Source organism: Meriones unguiculatus, chromosome 17 (assembly GCF_030254825.1).
Source record: "Meriones unguiculatus strain TT.TT164.6M chromosome 17, Bangor_MerUng_6.1, whole genome shotgun sequence".
Taxonomy (NCBI): Eukaryota; Metazoa; Chordata; class Mammalia; order Rodentia; family Muridae; genus Meriones; species Meriones unguiculatus.
Genome location: NC_083364.1, coordinates 36,983,765 through 37,007,137, shown reverse-complemented (window position 1 = coordinate 37,007,137; position 23,373 = coordinate 36,983,765). Strand labels below are relative to the sequence as shown.

At 40.0% G+C, this 23,373-nt stretch overlaps 1 protein-coding gene across 8 annotated transcripts in view; it reads right to left on the bottom strand.

Moving 5' to 3' along the window:
* Znf148 (zinc finger protein 148) overlaps nt 1-23,373 on the bottom strand; it is a 111,969-nt gene that overhangs the window by 58,177 nt on the left and 30,419 nt on the right. For all 8 annotated transcript variants that reach the window (XM_021651533.2, XM_060370270.1, XM_060370269.1 and 5 more), the window contains 2 exons: nt 14,043-14,124; nt 5,791-5,923 (listed from right to left, as the gene is read on the bottom strand). The gene's annotated coding sequence lies outside the window, so the exon portion shown is untranslated. The remainder of the gene's footprint in view (nt 1-5,790; nt 5,924-14,042; nt 14,125-23,373) is intronic.

The window sequence follows — 23,373 nt, the reverse complement described above, 5'->3', positions numbered from 1 at the left end:
ATTTAGGTTTTAAAAGTACAGTGAGGTGGAACCTAAGAGCTTTGTCTGAAACATTGTTTCCTATGCCTGTTCTGTTCTGTTCCCCCACAAGCTTGTACAGATAAAGCTCACTCACTCTCTGCCTTTCTCTCTCTCTTTCCCCCTGTGTGTATATTCCTCTCTGTCATAACCACCAGCCTTTCTTACTGACAACTGTTTGGCTCCTCTGTGAGAAACCATTGTTACTGTAGCAGCTTAGGTAATTCCATAGTCATTTAAGGCTAGCATAAAGAAGCTCACTAAGAGAATGTCAATTAGCAGCCACCACTTTCTGCTGTCTTCAGGAAGAGATAAGCTGACTCTTACTGCCCTCTTCTAACTTAATGTCCTGAAGAAATAACGAAAAGTTCTTAGAAACTAAGCTGTGTAGATTTACAAGGAGACACAGGGTAAAGGAGCTTTGAGTCGGTAATTTATTAAAGAATTAAAAGGTAGAGTTATGCTTTTGATTTGCTTTGGGTGTTTGTTTTTCCCTAGACAGGGTCTCTCTGTGTAGCCTTGGCTATCCTGGACCTCACTCTGTAGACCAGGCTAGCCTCTGCCTCTGCCTCTGCCTCTGCCTCAAGAGACAGGATTAAAGGCATGCAATACTACACCTGGCTAAAATATAAGTTTTTAATACACACACTTGTCATAATTACTTCTAAGACCTCAGGAAGTCTGGGAGTTTTCTTCAGAAGTTAAGAGAAATGTCACAAGCTGAGCATTACTCAGTTTTAAGCAACTATGCAGGACACTGAAATACTTCAAGAGTTTTTAATGGAATTTTATGCAAGTAATATAAAAATATCCTTCTAAAGCCATGAATCATTACAGTATGGACTAGAGAGGAAGGACAACTGTTCTGTTGACAACTAATGTATGTGATGATTTACTAGGTACAAAGCATCAGGCTAGACACTGTTAAATATGTTACCTTGCTAAGTATTTTTAATAGCCCTGAAGACAGTAATCCTCAGTTAACGAAGAACTCAGGCCTACATATGGTCACACAGCTAAGAAATAAACTGGAAATAATAATGAAACTCCTGATTCAATTCACTTTTTATTTTTACTACGTAAGGACACTTGCAGACACAAAAAGGCCCTAGAACTGTCAAGAAGATGTTGAGCTCATTGTTTGCTCACTTACTACTAAGGCTAACTCCATCACTACTGCTCAGCTTTACAAAGCCATCCCTCAGTCCTGAGTGCCCCTCACCCACTCACTGACGACCCTCACCTGGTCACTGAGCACCCTCACCTCTGCTCACATGAGACCTTCCCTGTGCAGAATCTCCTTTCCTCCTCTGGGTGAGAAGATCCCTTTACACTTCTCATTTTCCAGTTTCCATTCATAGTCATACCTCTGTGAATTTTATTTCCATGGAAAAAAGCTGTTCTTTTATTTCCACGATAAATATATCCTCTTAAACTACCTTATTTCCTTTTTTTTTTCTTCAAAACATAATGAGGACAATCTCTTCTGTGTTTTCTACATCCAACTAGAATTTTTTAAATCCAATATATCGCTGATAAAAAGTAATACTAAAAACATACCTATGTCAAAGAAAAGATGGCTGTAACTTTGAACATGAGACAGATTTGAAAGCTTATGCCAAATCCTCTAGAATTCTTGAAAGCAGTTAGCTCCCTTTCTGAATGTACATGGAATGCCTCACAGACACAGACAACCTTTAATTAACCTGCACTCAAAACATTAAAAAATAAAATAAATTTTAAAACCTTAGCAAGATTCGGCTCTTCTGGTGTGTGTGTGTGTGTGTGTGTGTGTGTGTGTGTGTGTGTGTGTGTGTGTGTTTGGTGTTAACATTATTTCCTGTTCTCTGTCACTGAGAAATATGAAACTTCAAAGGCACAGGAGTCAAAACAGAGTATGATGGGCAAGCTTAGGAACCTAAGTATCATTTTGTATTCTATGAAAAAAATAATTTCCAACTTAGACTGTTACTCTTCAAGGGTGAACACCAGAACCCACTCAACCTAAAAAGAAACTTCTCTTTAGCTGACAGTCAAATGTACTTATTCTGAAAATCAATTATTTCTCTGGCCCACCACCAAGGCGCTAGAAAAAGAACCCGGAGGCGTGCACATGCGAGGTAAGCATTCACCACTGAGCTGCCTCCCCAGATCTCACAAGTGACTTCTGGATCAAAACATTTTCACCAAATCCCTGTTTATCTGCAGGATTTCAGTTACATTAATCTGGGTATTCATGGTTCTACTCCATATGCAATTCAGAAAGAAATCCCAGTATTTCTATCCTAGCTTGGGAACATGAGTATCAACCAACCGGCTGGCTGTGGTGCTGCATGACTATGATCCCAGCACATGGGACGCCACTGCAAGGTTAGTGCCAGCCTGGTCAAAAGAACAAGATCCTGTCTCTCAAAACAAACAAAATGCATATGTGGGTGGCTGCACCGGAGCAGGGGTGATGTGTATGATACACACAAGCCTCATAAGATCACATCTGGTGAAATGAAGAACCTTTGCCCAGTTTCCACTTCATCCCTGTGAAGTTTGCTATGCTCTCACACCTTTCAAAATACAGTTTCCATCTACTCAAAACTGTTGACCTCACTGAAAAAAAAAAAAATTTCATGTCTATGCATAGTCTATATTGAGATACATTATCAGATTTGTCTTTTTTTTGTTTGTTTGTTTTCTAATTTTGTTGTTTTTTTTTTTTTTTTTTTGAGACAAAGTCAGTTTGGCCCTGAACTCAAAGTAATGCTCCTGCCTCATCCTTCCAAGCAATGAAATTACAGGCATGACACCATGTCCAGCTCTCAGGTACATCTTTATATAAATGTCATTTGGCATATTACAAAGCCTTTCTTGAAAACTATATTTTTCAGTGCTAGTATTACAAAATAGCCTAGTAAGAGCTGTGTGTATAATGGCAACAAGACAAATGGTCTTTCTGATTAGAGTCAGCAGCAACTAAAGATACTAAGGTAATAGACATAATTTAAAAGATAGTAATAAAATTATTAAGTAGAGATTTTTTTTAAGATAAAGTTCTCCATTTTGTAAATACAACAACTTAGCTAAAACTGACCGTTTTTAAACATAAAAATAATCTATAAATATTTAAGGAAAGTTAACAGATATTCTTTTATAACAGGAAAACCATTCAACTACCTAGAATCTAAGCATATAATATATTCCAAATATTTATCAAAATCTCTTCTAAGATAACACAACTACAATATAGTAGCACTGAGAAATTAAAACACTGCATTTCTGTCAACTCAAACTGTTTTAGAAACAAGTGTAATTTCTCTTTCTCAAGATGAAAATGACATGATTTGGGGACAGCGGCACACACCTAGCAAGCACCCTAGTCCTGGTTACAGTGTACATTACATTTGGTGCCAGCAAAAAAACTGCCAATTCCATTAGAAAACTGAATTCCATCATTTTACGTAGCACAGATGTAAGAAATACTTCCTAAACTTCCTTAGTTACAAGGAGCAAATGCTTAATGCCTAATATTTTGTTTAATATTCTACATCACTGAACAGAAAAGGATAATAAGAATAAGCTGGAGAGATGACTCAATGCTTAAAACCACTTGCTGCTCTTAAAGAGGACCTTGGTTTGATTCCCAGCACCTACATGGTGGCTCACAACCATCTGTAACTCCAGTTCCAGGGTCTCCAACATTATCTTCTGAGCTCTCTGGGTACCAGGAATGCACAAGGTGCACGTATACACTCAGGTAAAACACCCATAACAATAAGAGAAAACTCCCAGTTTTATGGGACACATAGCTGCCTAGGTAACACTTATTATCCAGCCTCCATTACAGGCAGCAGTCAAATAACAAAGTTATAGCCAAAGGGATACAAGTAGAAATACACACAATTCCTTTAAAAGCAAAGCAAAATGAAGCTGGAGAGATGGCTCCACAGAAAAATCACTGACTGATCTTTCAGGGAATCTGATTCCGATTCCCAGCACACACAGACACATCAGCTCAGAACCGCCCGTAACTCTCCTTCCAGGACATCTGGCACCCTCTCTGCTGGCCTCTGTAAGCAAGAGGTACACACTGTGCAGACATGCATACAGGCAAATCGCCCATGACACATAAAATAAGATAATAAACTGCACACAAAAAATGCAAAGTGTTCTTCTATTGTCTTCTCTCCACTGGCAGGCTCTACAGTAACCACACTCAACAAAATGCTGGAATCTGAATATTAATAATAAGGGCTGGAGAGATGGTTCCCGGGTTAGGAACACTTACTGCTATTCCCGAAAACCTAGGTTGGAATCCCAGCACCCACATGGAGGCTGACAACCACTCGTAGCTCCAGTTTCAAGGGCTCCATTGCCCTCTTCTGGAAGAAATATTTTTTAAATATTCAGAATAACATGGGCTGGGAGTAGGACCCAGTGACAGGGTATAATATACTCAGAATGAAAAGTGCTCTAAGCTCAAGCATCCTCAACAACCTCACCCTATGCCACTCCACAAAGAACAGCAATGCCAAGCAAGGTGCTCTGGAGCTTCACAATCGTGGAACCTCCACACAACTATGGGGTAAGCTTTCAGGGAGATAAAAATACATTTCTATGATTCTAAGCTATCACCATATCCAATTCTACATGCTAATACATAAAACTGCTTGCTAATTTTACTATAGGTAAACACACAACACGTACTAGGTTAGAGTACTATGATATCTTTCTTTTCCTTTTGTTGTGATAAAACACTCAGACAAAAGCAACTCAAGACAAAGGGAGCTTTTTCTGGCTTACAGTTCAAAGTGGGGAAGTAAAGGCAGCAGGCACTGGAATATACTAGTCACGCTGCATCCACAGTAAAGCAGTGACCAACGAAGCACACTAGCGCTCGGCTTTATTTGCCGCATTTTATACAGTCCAGGATTCCCTGTTCATAGCATGATCCCATCTACAATTGTGATGAGTGCTCCCACATCAATTAATCCCTCACAGACAGTCTCAGAGGCTAACCTGAACCTTAATCTAGATAATCCTTTACTGATAAACCTGGAGGTTTAGCTTCCAGGCCATTCCAGATCCTAAAAGTTGACAACATTAACCATTACATTTCTACCAATATTTCAAAAGAATATATGGCAGATACAATTATATTAACAGTCTAACTTTTTTCAGGTATAAAAAGTTTCTCTAGACACTCTAGGAAATGTAATGTTGGAATGGGTGTAATCTTTGTTAAGAAAGACTAACCAAGGAACAACCACTATTTATCATTACACAATGTTAGTTTCATTTTAAAAATGTCTTAAGAAGCTGAACATAGTGGCTCACACCTTTAATCCCAGTACTTGGGAGGGAGAGGCAGGCAGATCTCTGAGTACACGGCCAGCCTGATCTACAGAGTGAGTTCCACGGCAGCTAGGGATATGTGGAGAAACCCTGCCTTAAAAAACAAAATAAATAAGAATAGATATAGATAGACAGATAAAAATACTAAAGTCTCCTCCAGATATAAAAATTCAAACTGAAACTATTTTACAAACCTAACATAAACTGTATCATCCAACAAAAAACTGTTTATATGTTTGGGAAAGTAATCTCTTCAACACTGCTGGTTTAGGAAGATACTCAAAACACTTGCCCAGTGAAAAACCATGCATCAGTGACCTGCACAACTAGAATGGCCACCTCAAACCGTGTGCCGTTTCCAATTCCTGACTGACCCAAAGCAGATAAATAAATGTACTTTTTCAAGATTATAAGAAATAAAGTTACCTGAGGCTGAAGTAAAAATGAATTCAAGGAAGGGAATGCTGTTGAGTTGAGAAAGAAATCATGGTGGAGTTTCTACCTTTCACAGGCTCCAGAAACTCTCAAGATCCTCTCAGTCACTTGTGCCATCCAATTCCTAGAATAGAATACATACACAATAAGCAAAATATATTATATTTGGGGGGGGGGGGGCGCTGTGACACAGTATGTACAAACTGTGTGACCACTGAAGAGATTATATATAATCTAGTGAACGATGCCTGAATAAGAATGCACGGACTTGTAGGTGTGAAACTGAGAAAATATAATAGTAGCAGGTAGGGAATGAGAAACAGCACAGGATTTTAAGAAAATTTGCCTTGGGGCCAGAATGATGACTCAACAGGTAAAGATGCATGCTGCCAAACCTGAGTTTGCCTCCTGAGACCTACAAGGAGAAAGGAAGGAACTTATTCTAACAAGCTGTCCTCTGATCTCGACAAGTTATTCCTCCTCAATATGTTCTGTGCATGGGTGGGTGGGTGGATGGATGGATGGATAAGAAGATTTTAGGCAAATATAATCTGCTAGTCCTGAAATCTATGACTCTTGAGATATGAAATATTACATCAAATTTCAGAAAGCTACAGAACTAAAAGCTAAGAAAATGGAAAAACAAAAATTAAGCAACCACACAAAGACACTAGTATCTAATTTGTTAGGTCTGTGGACTGGTGTGGCAATGTATGCCTTTAGTCCTAGCATAGAAAGGCAGAGGTGGGTGGATCTCTTTGAGTTCTAGGCTAGCCTAAACTATATAATGAGCTCCAGACCAGCTAAGCCTACATAGTAAAAACCTGCCCCAACCAAAAAAGTCTGTGAAGTCTGTCAAGTGAAAGAAGCAAACAAATACAGGTCTCAAAAATAACAGATGCCAAATAGTGTCTGTATTCACAATAGAAAGAGAACCATCTGAAAATCATATAAGCATCTATTCATGAAAACTTGATCATCGGAGCTATCTTAAGTGAAAAAAAGCTGACCAAAATATGGAAATAATCAGGCAGAAAATTTGCAATACAACCTACACCAAAGAACACAGGCTATACACAAGACAGCAAGCACTTCCTGAGAAAAGTATCACACTAATGGCTTTATGAAACTTTCTAACCTATGGGGTCCATGGACAGTTTGCATGGGATTTACAAAACAGCTTGTGACTGCACATGTTTACAATGGTATAAAGGCAACAAGAATAATCTTGCCTACTTAAAGGAAAAACTGTAATAATTCCCCAGCATTCTAGAAGCAGAGTTTGAGGACAGCCTAGTCTAGAGAGCGAGTTCCAGCCCAGCCAGAGCTACAGCAAAGCCTGTTACAACAAACAAAAGATGAACTTCTGAAACTTTTATAAGCATCTGAAAGTTAAAAGACAAACCTATTCATGCTTGGTATTCCACTCCTAAATTTTTCTGGATATTTATTATCATTTATTTTTCCCAACAAAATATGTACAAAATAAAATGTGCTCTCTTATTCAACAGGACTGTTATCACACAAAAACAATATGAAAAATAATAACATGAGGAGTAAGCCACATGAGAAGGAACAGTAACCTAGACATGCAATATTATATGTGTATAATATATATCATGCAAAATACCCAATTCAACAATCATAAGTTAATTAAAAATACCAAAAAATGTAACTCATACTACTGGGTCAGTAGTAGAGTGGCTGCATAACATAACATAGAGAGGCCTAGGTTCAGTCCCTAGTACAACCCAAAAGAAGGTAACAGAAGCCAGGTGAGGTTCATACCTCGTAGACCTCTGTAAGTTCAGAGCAGACTGCTCTATACACATCCAGTACCAGGACAGTGAAGCCTACATAGGGAAACTGTCTCAAAAAAGCAACACGGATGGAAGGACGGGAGGGAGGGAGGGAGGGAGGGAGGGAGGGAGGGAGGGAGGGAGGGAGGGAAAAGGCAGGCACGTATTCATCAAAAACAACAGGCAACATAAGATGTTTCTAAGTGTTCTCATGGAATGGTTTAAACAAAGATTTCAAATGTAAACATTTATTATGTAATGAACTCAACTCATGTTTCAACTTTGTTTTGACTATGAAAACAATCAGCTAGCAAGTAAAAATCCTTAATAAAGCAAAGAAATTTTCAAAGAACATATGGAAACTTGGAAATTGAAGAATATGGTTATTGAAATATTTGTATCCAAGTATTCAAAACCAAATTCACAACTGTAAAAAAACAATTAGTAGCCTTAACTGTTCATTGATAAGACATTACCCAATTAGGGTTGACCAGATTGCTCAGTGAGAAGGGGTGCTTGCTGTGAAGCCTGCACCTGAGTGGAAGAAGAAAGCCAACTCCTACAAATTGTAATCTGCCTTCCATACATGCACAAACAAGAATAAATAAATGTAGCAAATTAATCTTTATTGAAAAGAAAAAAAATCCCAATTAAATACAGAGAAAAATGAAGAAGAGAGCTCCATAGATATGTAAACCAAACATCCTGCTTCCTAGTATTTCTTAATATAAGGATGAAAGAGAAAAAGTAAAATTTGACAGTCTTGAAGGTGCACACCTTCAATTCCGGTAGCAGGGGGAAGGCGGGCAGAGGTAGGCTGATCTTCAGATCTTCGTGAGTTCCAGGCCAGCCTGGTCTACAAAGTGAGTCCAGGACAGGCAGGGCTATTACAGAGCGAAACCCTGCCCGGGAACAGGGGGCGGGGGGAAGGAAGAAAATTTTAATAAAACATAAACAAATATTCCCCAAATTTGACTATTTTTTTAAAAATAAGCTTACAAACCCAGCATGGTGGTACACACCTTTAATCCCAGCACTTGGAAAGCAGGAACAGGTGGATCTCTGAGTTCAAGGCCAGCCTGGTCTAGAAGAATCCAGGACAAGCAGAACTACACAGAGAAACCCTATCTTGGGAGAAGGGAAAACTTATAAATCCAAGATGCTCAATGAACTTCCTTTGGAAGAGATACAAATAGACCTATTCCTAGATCCACCAAAATAAAAGCATTGAAAGCAAACACAAGGAGAAAAAGATCCCAAAAGCAGGAAGGAAAGGGGCAGCAAGTGTTGGAAACCATTGTGGTAGTATGAATGAGAATGGCCCAAAGGCTCATGTTTGAATACTTGGTCCCTAGTTGGTGGAACTGTTTGGGAAACATTAGGAGGTGTGGCCTTGTTGGGGGAAAAAAAAATGTGTCACTTGGGGCAGGCTTTGAGGTTGCAAGACTAGGCCATTCCCCATACACTCTGTTTCCGGCTTGCTGTTGGAGATGTGAGCTGTCAGCTGTTTCTATACCATCATGGATCTGCATCCTCGAAAACCAATTAAATGCTTTCTTTTATAAGTTGCTGTGGCCATGGTGTTTTATCACAACAACAGAAACAACTAATACAACCATCAAGAAGATTAATGGTCAATTTCCAACCAGGAGCAACAGAGGTTAGAAAACGGGGGAATGTTGGTATAATGTTCTTGTGGGATGTACACAATTTACCCTTGTTCATTCAAATGCTGATTTCTCTACCCCACTATCTGGTTCCAATCTGGGCATCGCATTGTGATGTTTATTCTGAGCTTCACCTGTCTCAAGTTTGTGTAAACATGCCACCATTTGTTCTCTGTATTTTCAATTAAACAACCAGCCAATGCTGAGCAATAGAGAGAATAGGGTGGAATATCCTGGTCTGGAGGGAGGAGAAGGAATCGAGCCAGGAGGGGGAGAGGAGAGATCTGCAGGAGAGGACATGGAACCACAAGAAACGATGAATCGGACCTAAGATACGACTAAAAGAAAGCGTAATTTTGGAAATTCGGAATGGGAGGAAGCTATTCGGGCTTGGAGGTTTAGGATGGAGTAATCATTGTCCAGCATTGTGCTCTAGGTTAACTAAATACATCCCAATCTCTGTGTGGTGATTTGGGACAACAGCTGGTTTAGGAACAACCGCTGTTTAACTAAAAGATAAATCAATAACAAATATTAATAGCCAATAACAGCAGAATCACAGACTTACAGGGGGAGTGGAGGAGAGGAGAGTAAAAGGAAAATATTGCTTATACACGCACATTCTCCAGCAGAGACCACACTAGTGTTAACAATAGCCAGCAGACTACCAGGCTAAGGTCTGAGGCCCTCTGCTAAGCAGTAAGACAGCCTCAGTAAAATTAAACGGACTCGACTCCTACAAAATATGTTCTCCTACCATAACGAATTCAAATTAGACAAACAAATGTTCTATTACTTTTTATAAGTTGAATTGTTTAAAATATGAATTTATGGGCTGGGCTGGGCATGCTAGCACATGCCTTTAATCCTAGCACTCTGGGAAGCAGAGGCAGGCAGAGCTCTCAGTTCAAGGCCAGCCTGTTTTACATAATGAGTGCCAGGCCAACCAGGGCTACACAGTAAGACCATGTATCAAAAAAATTAACAAAAATAAAGTCTGAATTTACAGGTATCTCTCTATAAGGAACAAATGAAATGCGGAGATTCAGCTCTACATTTCCCCAGATGATGAGCCAACTATCCCGACTTGTTCAGCAGGCTGCTTGCTGCCTCTGACTGTCTGTCTGTAAGAAGTGAGCCTTTCCTTCCATGTTTCTCAAATAAAGCTGGCTGAGTTGAGTGCTTTCGGAAGGTGAGTCCAAGAAACAAAATCCAATTTCCTCACCTGATTCCTCCAACTCTTCCTTGGCTTTGCTCTGGCTGGGACTGCAGCAGCAGTCACGGCAACGGCCACAAATGCAGATGGTCAGCCAAGGAGGTCGATTACTATTCTCTTTTCTATATTTTTTAAACATCAAATTTATTATTGACTAAATTTTCTTTCTTTCTTTCTTGAGACATGGTCTCAAGTAGCCCAGCCTGACCTCATAGTTATGATACGTCCAAAACCAGCCCTGACCTCCTGCTCCTGCCTCCACCCCCATGTGCTGGGAATACAAATGTACAGCACAGTGTGAAACCTATTTACATTTTCTATGTACCTACATAACCTACATTTTCCATGTACCTACATAACCTACATTTTCCATGTACCTACATAACCTACATTTTCCATGTACCTAGTTCTGTAATCTACTGTTGACTTTTTAAGTATCATAGTTCACTAAAACTACTAGTATTACACATACTAGTTTATATCACCAAGAGAGAAAAAGAATGTCAAACTAGAACAAGTTAGGAATTTGGGTCATTCACAGAAATTATGATGTAGAGGGGAAAATACAGACATATGCTCAAGGGTGATAATCTCTTCAAGTCTGTGTAGAAATCTCCACTCTACACTTAATACAGCCAAGAAGAATAAGAAATATCTAACCAATTTAGAAAATAATTAACTTCTATAAGACTGAAACAAAACCAAATGCTAAATGAAAATAATTTTACCAGCATAATGACAAGGATCCTACCCCTAATACATTAATATACCAAAAAAAGTATAACGGGACCAAAACACCACATGGACAAACAAATCATTGGCTGGTGTTGTCAAAGAGATAAACAGATGCTCACTCTGATAACTACTGATGCTGGACAGACCTTGGAGGAGGACACACTCATCCGAACTGTCAATCATCTACTCTTTGGCCCAACAATTATTCCCTTAGAAATTTAAGCAGTAGAGTCTAGACAGGATGGCCAGAGTTTAGCACCCACACAAGCCAGGTATCCCTGCAAATGCCTATAACTCCAGCTTCAAGGGTGTTGGAGGACGCAGTTTAATCAGGGTCAGGGAAAGGAAAAGGGTGGGAGTGCTAAAGAGGAATACTGACCGTCCTCTTCTGGCCTCTGGACTTCTATACAGAAGCACAAGCACCTCCGAGCTAGTGTACACATACACTCATATGGTCAGACACATACAAATGAAAGAAAATGCTGACAAGAAGAACTGAAACTGTCAGTACATGTCAAAATATGTGCACTACATGAAAAACTCTAAAACCTAAGTATCTATACATAGGTGGCCAATTAAAACAACCACGGTACACCCAAATACTAAGAATTATAAGAAGAAATGTCAAAATATGGGAGCTAATTTAAAATGCCCACTGAAGTACAATATACATATAAACTGTCTTCTAAAAAAATGGAAATGTAGCCAAGTGTGGGGGCACATGCCTGCAGGGCCAGCATCTGGTTGCTGAGGGAGAAGTATCGCAGAAGTCAAGGACAGCTTGGGCTACAAAATGACTATGAAACCAGCAGAGACATGCAGAGCCCTTGTCTGAAAAAGAGTAAATAGGTCTTTTTGTGTTTTGATGTCTGGGAGAACATACAATATTAACAAAGAATAGGAGAGAAGACCATTTTTCTGTTTGTTTTAACATTGTGACTTTCTCTACTGATTCATCATGAAGCCTAAGGTAAAGGAGGTTACAAGTATTATGTGCCATATTTGCCAAATGACATGGAAAAAGAAGAAAACCCTAAAACTGGAACTGGTAATATTTTCAATTCTCAAGTTCTAAAAGAATTCTCAAAACAAATTTAAAAATTCATCATAATACAGGCCAGGTGGTGGTGGCACATGATGCCTTTAATCCCAGCACTGGGGAGGCAGAGGCAGGAAGAGCTCTGTGAGTTTGAGGCCAGCTTGGTTTAGAGTTGAGTTCTAGGACAGGCAAGGGTTACAGAGAAACTTTAAAACATTTAATACCATTAATAACTGACATAAGAATCTATGTGCAACCCAGCCACAAAACCTTGACCTATAATTTGTCCTGCCTACAAGATGTGCTGGGGTAAAGGTAGCACAAAAATTATAGAAGTGGCTAAACAAAAACTGGTCTAGCTTGAGAACCATGCCATGAGAGGCAGCCCACCCATGAAACTACCTAGAGGGCCAGGATCCAGAGGCCAGATAATCCATAGACCCTGCATAAAACCAAACAGGATCAGCAATTTACAAAAAAAAAAAAAAAAAAAAAAAAAAAAGAGGCATAATGATCCCTAATGAGCCTAGCATAATCATTATCATAGAGTCTCTCTCTAACACTTGATGGAAACAGATGCAGAGACTTAGAGCCAAACATAAGGCAGAGTTCAGGGAATCCTGTGGAAAAGGAAGAGAAAGAATTACAGGAGCCAGAGGGGTCAAGGGCACCAAAGAAAACCCACAGAATCTATTAACCTGGGCTCCTAGGGCTTCACGGAGACTGAACCAACATAAGGGAGCCTGCATGGGTCTTACCTAGGCCCCCTGTATATATGGTACATTTGTGTACCTTGGTCTTTTTGTGGGGTTCCCAACAGTGGGAGCAGGGGCTGTCTCTGATCCTTGATTGTTTCTGAGACCCTTTTCCTCATCCTGGATTGCCTCATCCAGCCTTCATACAAAGGGAGGTGCCTAGTCTTACTGCAATTCCATAGGCCATGTTTGGCTGATATCCATGGGAGGCCTGCCCTTTTATGAAGACAAACAGAGGAGTGGACTGACTGTGTGTGTGTGTAGGGGGGGTTGTCCTGAGTTCAAGGCCACCCTGGTCTACAGAGCAAGTTCTAGGATAGACAGGGCTACACAGAAAAACCTTGTCTCAAAAACCAAAAAAGTGAAAAAATTAAGTGTTACTGCATATATGTAAATATCCTTAAAACTGTTAAATATTTCATTTAGTTTCATGTTGTCTGATAAAGGTACAGATATAATACAAACATCAAGACAGGCTGCAAAGAAAGAAATGGATTAACTGTCCTCCTCACATTAAAAAACAAAACAAAAAAAAAATTGGGGGCTTAAAAAAGAGATCTAGGACTGGAGAGATGGCTCAGTGGTTAAGAGTACTGTCCTCTCTTCCAAAGGTCCTGAGTTCAATTCCCAGCAATCGCATGGTGGCTAACAACCATCTGTAATGAGATCTGGTGCCCTCTTCTGGTGTGTAGGCACACATGCAGGCAGAGTACTGTATAAATAATAAATCTTAAAAAAAAAAAGAAAGAAAGAAAGAATAAAACTAGATCTGTAAAAAAAAAAAAAAAGAAAGAGGAGAGAGAGAGAGATCTAATTAAATGAAAAGACACGGGCTTCACCTAACAACTCAGTAACATTAATTCTCTTCGGTGTACAGCCGAGCAAAACAGATGGCCCTGTCACGCTTTTCTTTGAAGTTTATGTTATGCATAAGCCGTATACGGGCACTATCCAGGAAACAAAGAGTAATCCAAGCATGAGGACAACTGTCCTATGTAAAAAATAAAGCCTGGATTAAAAATCATGAATTACCTCTGTAAAATGTGTCAGGCAAACGCCCATCGCGCCAGGTCACTAGGCTGAATTTCCAAGCCACTGATTCTTCTCTTCTAGCCTGTAAAAGTATGAAAATACAAGTTCATTACCCAAAAGAATCGAATCCAACATATTCTTACAGCTAGGCAAGATAGTTATAACTAAATGTGGAAAATCTACCAAAACACTTTTCATAAGTAAATGCTACTGGATTAAACATAAATCACAACCAATGATTCAACTGTTAACAGCCCATCAATATTTATGAACGGTGATAAGATGGACTTGTTCAAACTTCTGGTTATTAAGGATTGATAATGTCTTGCCATAAAAGTGATTAATTCTGAATCATTTTAAGCTAGAGAAAGAAAAAAGAAGCACAAATGTGTTGCCAGTATAAAGAGACTGGCACAGGAGGATCACAAACTGTGAAGCTGTGAACTGCTTGGTCTACTTAAAAAAAAATTGTCACAGAAAGAAATAAAAATATGAAAACAAGGCATATGCTGACACTCTCCAGGTGTTGCTCACGCACATGGCTCTTGATAAACCCCACAACAACACTGCCTCTTGCTGAAATGGCTACATGTATTAACAACGTCGTTTGGGGCTGGGAAGAAGGTTTCGTGCAATTACTGTTCTTGCAGAGGACCCAAGTTCAATTCTCAGCACTCAAAACCAATAACTCCAGCTCCAAGAGATCCAAGACCCTCTTCTGGATTCCACAGGCACCTGAACCCACCTTCACACACGTGCACACACACACACACACACACACACATACACACGCGCACACGCACACATACATGCGCACACACACATCATGGCCAACCTGGGCTACATAGTGAAATATAGGCTAGCCAGAGCTAGCCAGCACTACCCTGTCTCCAAAAGAACAGGGGAGAATAGGGTATCTATCTGTCTAACACCCACGAGACCCTGGGTTCAGTACCCAGAACTGCACAAACACAGCGCAGTGCTGCATGTCTACAGCCCCGGAACTTGAGGAAGAGGCAAGATCAGAAATTCAAGATTATCCTTGAGGGCCTAACAAGTTCAAGGCCATCCCTAAGCTATATGAGACTCTGGTTACTTACATCCTCTTGTCCTTGTTCCCCACAAAGAAGAGGAAAAAGCAAATAAAAGTAACACAAACACATAAATTAAAGGCAAAATTATTTAATAATGTCAAAATAGTCCATGGATGTTTTTAATTTACATATAATAATAAACCTTTTAGCAAAAACTAAGCAAATTAATGTTCCATCCGTATTGTACTAATACAGGACAGATCCACTTTCTTCACATTAACTGGAATATTTTTTCCAGGTATATGAAACAAATGCTGTGAAAATTAAAAGCTGGATTCTCAGATGCAGACTAGGCCAAAAGTAACTTAACAGTAAAAAAACAAGAGATGTGTCATTTTCCGTGTCAGCCTTAACACTGAGGTATCACCAGTGCATGTGAAAGCCCAAAGCTGATGTCAGTGCCTTTCTCATTCAGTCACCACTTTATTGAGGCAGGGTCTCCAAACTGAACCTGGACTCGGACAATCTGAATAGGCTAGCTAGCCAGTTTGCCCCAGGAATTCCTTGCCTCTGCCTCCCCAAGTCCTGGGATTTCAGGCAGCCACCATGCCTGATTTTACCTATTAAGCCATCTCACCACTCCCCTAAACCATTTTTAAGCCTTGGTAAGTATCCTATAAATCAATGAAAGTCATCAATGTAATATCTAGGAAATAAGCAAGTAATTAAAAATTCTGCTGATGTAATTTTATCAAGGGGTTTCAAAGAGTTCCTTTTCTGATACTGTATCATTTTATAGCTAGTGAGTGCCTCAGTTGCTGACCTAGTTGTAATTATTTTCTCAATGTACTTTAAAGTAATTCATTTTATGGGACAATGATGTAGCTGAGTGGTAGGGTACCTGCCTAGCATGCTCAACACCCTGAGCTCATTTGCTAAGACTGTTCCTGGGAAAGCACAAAACACACACACACACACACACACACACACACACACGCACCCCTACTCACCCCAGATAGAGATCCCATGATAGACCAAAGCTCGCCCCAGCATGGGTGACTTGCCCAGAATTCCCTAAACCCCTAAGATTCACTAGGTCTCTCCGTGACAAAATAAGCAGTAAAAGAGGAAAAGAAGATTCTCAGGCAAGCCAAGCTGCAGAGACGCCACTGAGACCAGAACACCTGCTGCACAAAGCAGAAACCAGTGGGCTGCCTAGAAGAGGTTTAGAGCAGCTGAGCCACTTGGAAAGGACACTCTCCAACCTGGTGAGCTGTCTGCAGGTTGTTCAGTGCACTCCAGGTTCCCAGCTTTTGTGAGCTGTCATCCACGCAAGCCAGGGTGGGCTTTGAGGATGCAACTGTCTTTTGAGTTATTTCTGCTCCTGTAAGTAACCCCAATAATTCATTGGCTCATTAAGGTGGATTCTGGTGGTATCCATACTCTGGTCTGTGGTGGGATGCCCTAAGTCAAGAATTCAAAAGAGCCGATATGCCAGTCGTCTGAACCATCCTTCTTATTACTGTTGGAACAAAGTCCTACTGCCTTATCCAGGCTGATCTCAAATATCTGAGCTTTGGCAATTCTCCCACTTCTGCCTCCAAACATCTGGGACTCTAGAACACTCAAAATTATTTTTACATATGGAAAACTAGGAGCCATGCAACTCAAACCTACACTGGGGTATCTGCATTACACTACCCTGCCACTCACCGTTCCTTTCTATCCTATTAGAATACACATCCTCTAGATCTATATCTACCATCGTATTCAGTTTTCACTACTGTTAACTCAACCACCACGACTATATATAAAAAGAGCTAAAGCCTATATACAGAAAATAAAACTTATCAAATTGTAGGTTTCTGGGGCTAAAAAAGATGGCGGAGAGGTTAAGAGCACTTGCCCTTGCATCATACCCAGGTTCAGTTCCCAGCGTGCAAATGGTAGCTCACAAACCATCTGTAACTCCAGTTCAGGGGATATGATCTCCCTTCTGAGCTCTACGGCAACAGGCACACAGCTGGTGACATATACAGGCAAAACACTGGTACACACCCACACACCCAAAAAAGAAGGAAATTTAAAAACATATAACACATGTAAAAATGTGTTCAAATTGATTTGATATAGCTCCTCCACAATCAAGATATTATTACCATCTAACCAAAAATGTGTTAACAGCTATTGTTTAGAGGAATGGTTCTGAAATGTTAAAGTTCCATAGAGTATTTTCATGAAAAAGGATACTCACCTTCTAACATAACTTTTTACTCAACATACCAAATAAAGTTCTGGCAGATCTAAGAATATAACTAGCTTTATTTTAAAAAAAGAAAAATAATGAAGCAAGAAGAAAAAAGAAACATGCTGCACATAACACAAAATACAGTCTGTAATCATAAATATTTGTGTGGTATCTTTTCCATCACAAATTATTATTGTTACTGTTATTATTGTAAAAGAAAAGATGTGTGTGGACAGGCAAGATGGTGCAGGCCTGTGGCCCCAGCACTCGGGAGGCAGAGGCAGGCAGATCTGTAAGTTCCAGGACAGCCTGGTCTACAGAGTGAGTTCCAGGACAGCCAGGGCTACACAGAGAAACCCTGTCTCTAAAAACAAAAAGAGAGAGAATGAGAGAGAGACAGGGAGGGAGGGAGGGAGGGAGGGAGGGAATGTTTGCAATCTCTGAGCTTGCTGGTAAGGGTCCTGATGACTGAGGTAGGAAGCCCTGCCTGTGAGTAGCACCCCTGCCAGGGCTGGGCTCTGGACTGCATAAAATGGAGAAAGAGGACTCAACACCAGTCTGCACACTCAGCTGTGTCCTGATTGTGGATGTCATATGAACACTGCTTCAAGAGCTCCTGCTGCCCTGACCTCCTTGTCATAGTGGGCTGTACCTTGAACTGTAAGCCAGAAAGTAAGCCTTTCTCTCCTAGGTTGCTTTTGACCTAGTACTTTATTACAGCAACAGGAAAAGAAAGAGACACTGTGCAAAGGTGTTTACAATCTTGCAATACTAAGTACGTACACAGTACATGTTTGGATAATAAAGTTCTGGGTCCTCTAACACAAGTTTAAGCAATTTATCACAGGAAACTCAGAGTGAGAACAATTAACCTGCCTCTGCTAACTTTTCAAAACAAAAAGGATGACCTTTTAATGCTGATCTCAAATACAAGAATGCTGAGAATATTATTTAGATTTTTCTGAGCAATATTTGCAGGAACTTACAAGTATCCAAGAAATAAACCTGAAACTGATACAGGAGTTGAGTATCTCTGATGTGAGACTCAAAATGCTCTAAAATTTCAAGCACTGTGTGAATTTGATGCAAATAAAAAATTCCATACCATAATCCAAGCACAAAATTATTTTTAAAATATATAAAATTGCCTTCCTTTTTTTGTACTTTAGGTATACATAAAAAAAAATGAATGAATTTCGTATGTAGTTTAGGTGTGATCCCTAAGATATCTCATTACATGTATGCAAATAGTCTCTCATTAGAAAGAGAGGATGGAGGGAGGGAGGAGGGGAGGGAGGGAGAGGAAGGAAAAGGAGAGGAGGGGGAGAAAGAGGGAGGAAGGGAGAGAGAAAGAGGAAAAAGAAGGAGGGAGAAAAGGGGAGAGGAGGGAAAGAGAAAGGGGCGAGGAAGCAAAGGGAGGAGAGGGGCGGAGGTAGACATACTGCTCCACCCTAAACACCCCTGGCCCTGGGCGCTTCAAATAAAGGCTACCTCTGTTACTATTCACTCCTCAGGCTTACTGCTCAAATTCTACAAGAAGGCTGAAGGCTCATGTAATTTACTTAAAAACAAACAAACAAACCCACCCCAACTAGTAAGCAGCAGGACTCGATGTTTGGAAATTTCCCTTCAAAGGCTTCCGGTCTTTACAACAGATTCTAGAAGCATATGAGTCTACTTAAAATTTATGAAACATTGCAGCAAACATGCTACCATCAGTCTTAGCTTTGTAAAGAATAGTTCGGTCCTCTCTACCTTGCCATTTTAAAAGCATGATGTTGAAGAATAACTGAGTATTACAGAACTTATTTTACAGTGCTTATTTAAATAAATAACTGATTCCACAAGTTCTTATTTGAAGAATAACTGAGTATTACAGAACTTATTTTACAGTGCTTATTTAAATAAATAACTGATTCCACAAGTTCTTATTTGAAGAATAACTGAGTATTACAGAACTTATTTTACAGTGCTTATTTAAATAAATAACTGATTCCACAAGTTCTTATTTGTGGTAATGTATGTTATGAAAATGTCTTTTGCTTTGTGTTTTGTATGTGCGTGTGTGTTTTGTTTTTTGAGACAGGGTTTCTCTTTGTAGCCCTGGCTGCCCTGGAACTCGCTCGCTGGGTAGACCAGATTAAGATCCACCTGCCTCTGCTGGGATTGAAGTTGTTTGCCACTACTGACCAGCTGAAAATCTCTTTTATATTCAAAGAGACTGGAACTTTTGCTGGACCCCACTACACAGTTAATAATAACAGGCAATGAGGTAACTTGGACTCAAGACTGATATCGTGCTGTGTACTCAGTCTATTGGTTTACCCAGCCTTACTTGCCTTGGATTACCCATGTAATCAGCTTTAACAAGCTAAACTAATGCATAGCTTTAAACTTAAAGTATGCATTCTTCCATGCCACTAACCCAGAGAATAATTCATGTGTATGTATGTGCTACTCTAATCATTTGCTGAAAACAGCAAATATATAAAAAATGATCTTATACAACAAATATCCATAATGCTGGAAACAGATATTACTTGATGATGGTTTGTTTGTTATCTGGATCAGCTGGGTCAGCTGGAGTGAGTTAATCCCTTGTAAAACGCTGGTAAGGATTTCTGCAAAGATATGCCTCACTCCTTCCCCATGTCATGCTTTCTGTGCTGTTCAACAATACAGAGCAACGCCTTCTGTTAGGACAAGATAGACATCAGGCAAGCAAGCAGACATGCGAAGACTACAGGCAAGCCAGAAGCCATAGCTACAGATGGAAAACCTGGAGAGAAGTGGAGAATTCGGCCTTGGGCTTCCTCTCAGTCACACCAATCCAAGAGGAAGTGCTTTGTTTTCCTTCCGTAATGAGACTCACGTACTGGTGTCTCAGAGGCTGTCTGTCTTTAATGCATTTAACTGGCCTCCACATATTCACCGTGCCATGCTTCTGTGTGTGCACATGCATCAACAAGTAAGTATGTGATTTTATTAAGATTCAAAAATAAGGCAGAAAGCAATTAAGGCCCCTGATGTAAATTTCTGGTATCTACATGGGCACCATGCACATCCAAATGTGTCAATTCTTCCTGAACAGAGGCACATCACAATAAAGGTATTTCTACAGTGAGGGATGGTGGTACACACCTATCACCTCAGCATTTGGGAAGCTGAAGTAGGAGAATCCCATTACAGCTGAGCTTGAACTACATAAAAAGGCTGTCTAAAGAGCCAAACAACCATGAAAAGTCAAAAAGAAAACAAAAATTGTTGCATTTAATATGATATATGCTTATTTAATAATTGGGCTTGGGGTTGAGGGAGATGGCTCAGCAGTTAAGAGAGCTTGTTGTTCTTCCAAAAGACCAGAGATCAGTCCCCAGCTCCCACATTTGGAAGCTCAGAATTACTGCTAACTCCTGCTCCACAAGGGGGGAAAGTCCTTTTTCTGGCTTCTGCAGGCACTGTACTCACATCCACAAACACACATACAAAGATTTCTCACCTGAAACCAGAGACCAAAAGTAAGTGTGGCATTGTACTTTTCGAGTATCTGAAGGGAGGTGCCAATGAAAATTTAATAATACACTTAGTAAAACTATCTTCAGGGGAAAAAAAAAACCTCTCAAAAAATAAAAAACCTGAAATCATACATTGCTAACAGACCTACTCATCACAACTGACTGAGGAGGGCTAGAGAGATGGCTCAGTAGTTAAAAGCACCTGCTGCTCTTACAGAGGACCAGGATTCAGGTCCCAGCACCCACACAGTGGCTTACAACCATCCATAACTTGATTTCTAGGGAACATAATAATGTCTTCTGACCTTGGCTGGCACCAGGCATTCATGTGGTACACACACATGCATGCAGGTAAAATGCTCATAACACATAAAATAAATCTTTTTAAAAAGATTACCTGAAGTAAATTTCCCAAAAGGGGGAGAAGCTGCAGCTTGATGTGCAAGAAAGAAGACACAACGAGAAGGAATATCCTGGTGTATTTATACAAAAGACTGCTTCCCTTCATTAGTTTACAGACAAGGATGATTTGAAACAATGGATAAGACTAGTTAATACGACAACTTAAAACTGAAGAAAGTAAAAAACAAAAAGGGAGGTTTGGATACCTTACCTACAGGTAAGACAGACTAATAAGACAGCTTTAAGGCCTATATGCATACTGTAATGTTGAGAACCGTCACTAGGAACATTATACAAGGCTCCAGAACTTTATAGATAATGATGGAATCCCAGAAAATGCTCAAGTATTATTCAAGAAGGCAAGAAACTAAACAGGAGCCAGGTGTGGTAGCCCAAGTCTATAATTCCTAACTGAGGAAGCGGCTGCAGGAAGGACTTAAAGCCAAGGTCAACCTGGGCTAAGCAGACAGCCAGGGATGGAAGACACCAAAAAGGAGCTGGGTGTGGCGACCGTGTGAAACCCTGTCTCAAAAACTGAAGGGGAACAAGGGAGAAGCAGGAGTAAACACAGAGGAAATAAAATGGTGGGTGCTAACAAACCAAAGGCTACTTAAGGCAAGTGGTCTAGAGGAAGCAAACTAATCAGGAGACCATCCAGAAACATTCTTTGGGGGTTTTTGTTTTGTTCTTAATTACTAGATTTTAATTGCTTTCAAGGAATTCAAAATCAGGGGCCAGTGGGTAAAGGTGCCTGGTGTGCAGCCTGGCAGCCTGATTTCAGAATCCTCAGAATCAAACCACGGAAGGGGAACCAACCCCTGAAAGAGACCCTCTGACCTCCGTACACCCAATGTGGCATGCGAATGCCTGACTGCCTGCACAGGCCCGCACACATACCTACACACACCCCTACCCACTTTCTACTCTCTTTCTCAACAACAACAACAAAAATAATAATAAATTCAAATTTAACAGCTGAATGAAAAAAAATGTAATACTTTACAATTTTTTCAATTTTTAAAAATGTGTGTGCATGCCAGGTGCGGTGGTACATGCCTTTAATCCAGCCCTCAGAAGGCAGAGGTAACGGATGTCTGAGTTTGAAGCCAGCCTGGTCTATAAAGTGAGTCCAGGACAGCCAGGGCTTCGTTACACAGAGAAACCCTATCTTGAAAAACCAAACCAAACAAACAAAATGTATGTGCACACACAAGATACGTATGTATGTGACAGAGAACAATTTGCAGGAGTCTGTTCTCTCCTCCCACAAAGTGGGTTCCAAGGATCCTAAGGATTGGAAACAAATTCCTAACCCGCTGAGCCACCTCACCAGCACCTATACAGTTTTGTTTCTTTTAAACAGGAGCAACTATATTAATAACACAACCGAAAGGAATTAATGCTCCAGTAAGCAGCACCAGCAGAGTATGAGTTTTTCTCAAGCACATATGAAATATTAACCTAAGTACACCACGCACTAGGTCACACGGTGAACCTGAGAAATGTCTTCTTATTCTCGGACTACAATCAACTAAGACTAGAAATAAGGAAGAGGCAACAAAAACTCTAAACAGAAATAAGCACATTGCTAAAAAGTTCATGGGTTTCACACACACAAGTTCATGGGTCAAACAAGTGTCAAAGAATTTTTAAATATAAAAAAATGAAAGTAAAAACAAAAGACTTCAAAATATGAGGAATGAAGATAAAACTAATTAAGAAATTGACAGAGCTACCGAGCTAGACAACCTGACTTCCATCCCCAGATACAGGACTGAAGGAGAGAAGGAGCTCCCATAAGGTGTCTTCTGACCTCCACCTGTGCACCATGGCACACGACACAGATATGCAGTAAGCAAATATAAGAAAATATGTTTTTGATAATAAAACAAATTTGGTAATAAAGAAAGACAAATTTTGTTTTAAACTGATAGCACTAAACACCTCAAACCAATTATTTATCTACCAAAAAAAAACCCAAAAACCTACAAATACCACAAAAAAAGGGGAAGTTGCTTCAGTTGGCCAAGTGCTAGGGACAAGGACAGGAACCTAAGTTTGGGTCCCTAGAACACACATGAAAAGGCCAGGCTCTGTGACATGTGTGTATAATCCTACACTTAGGAAATGAA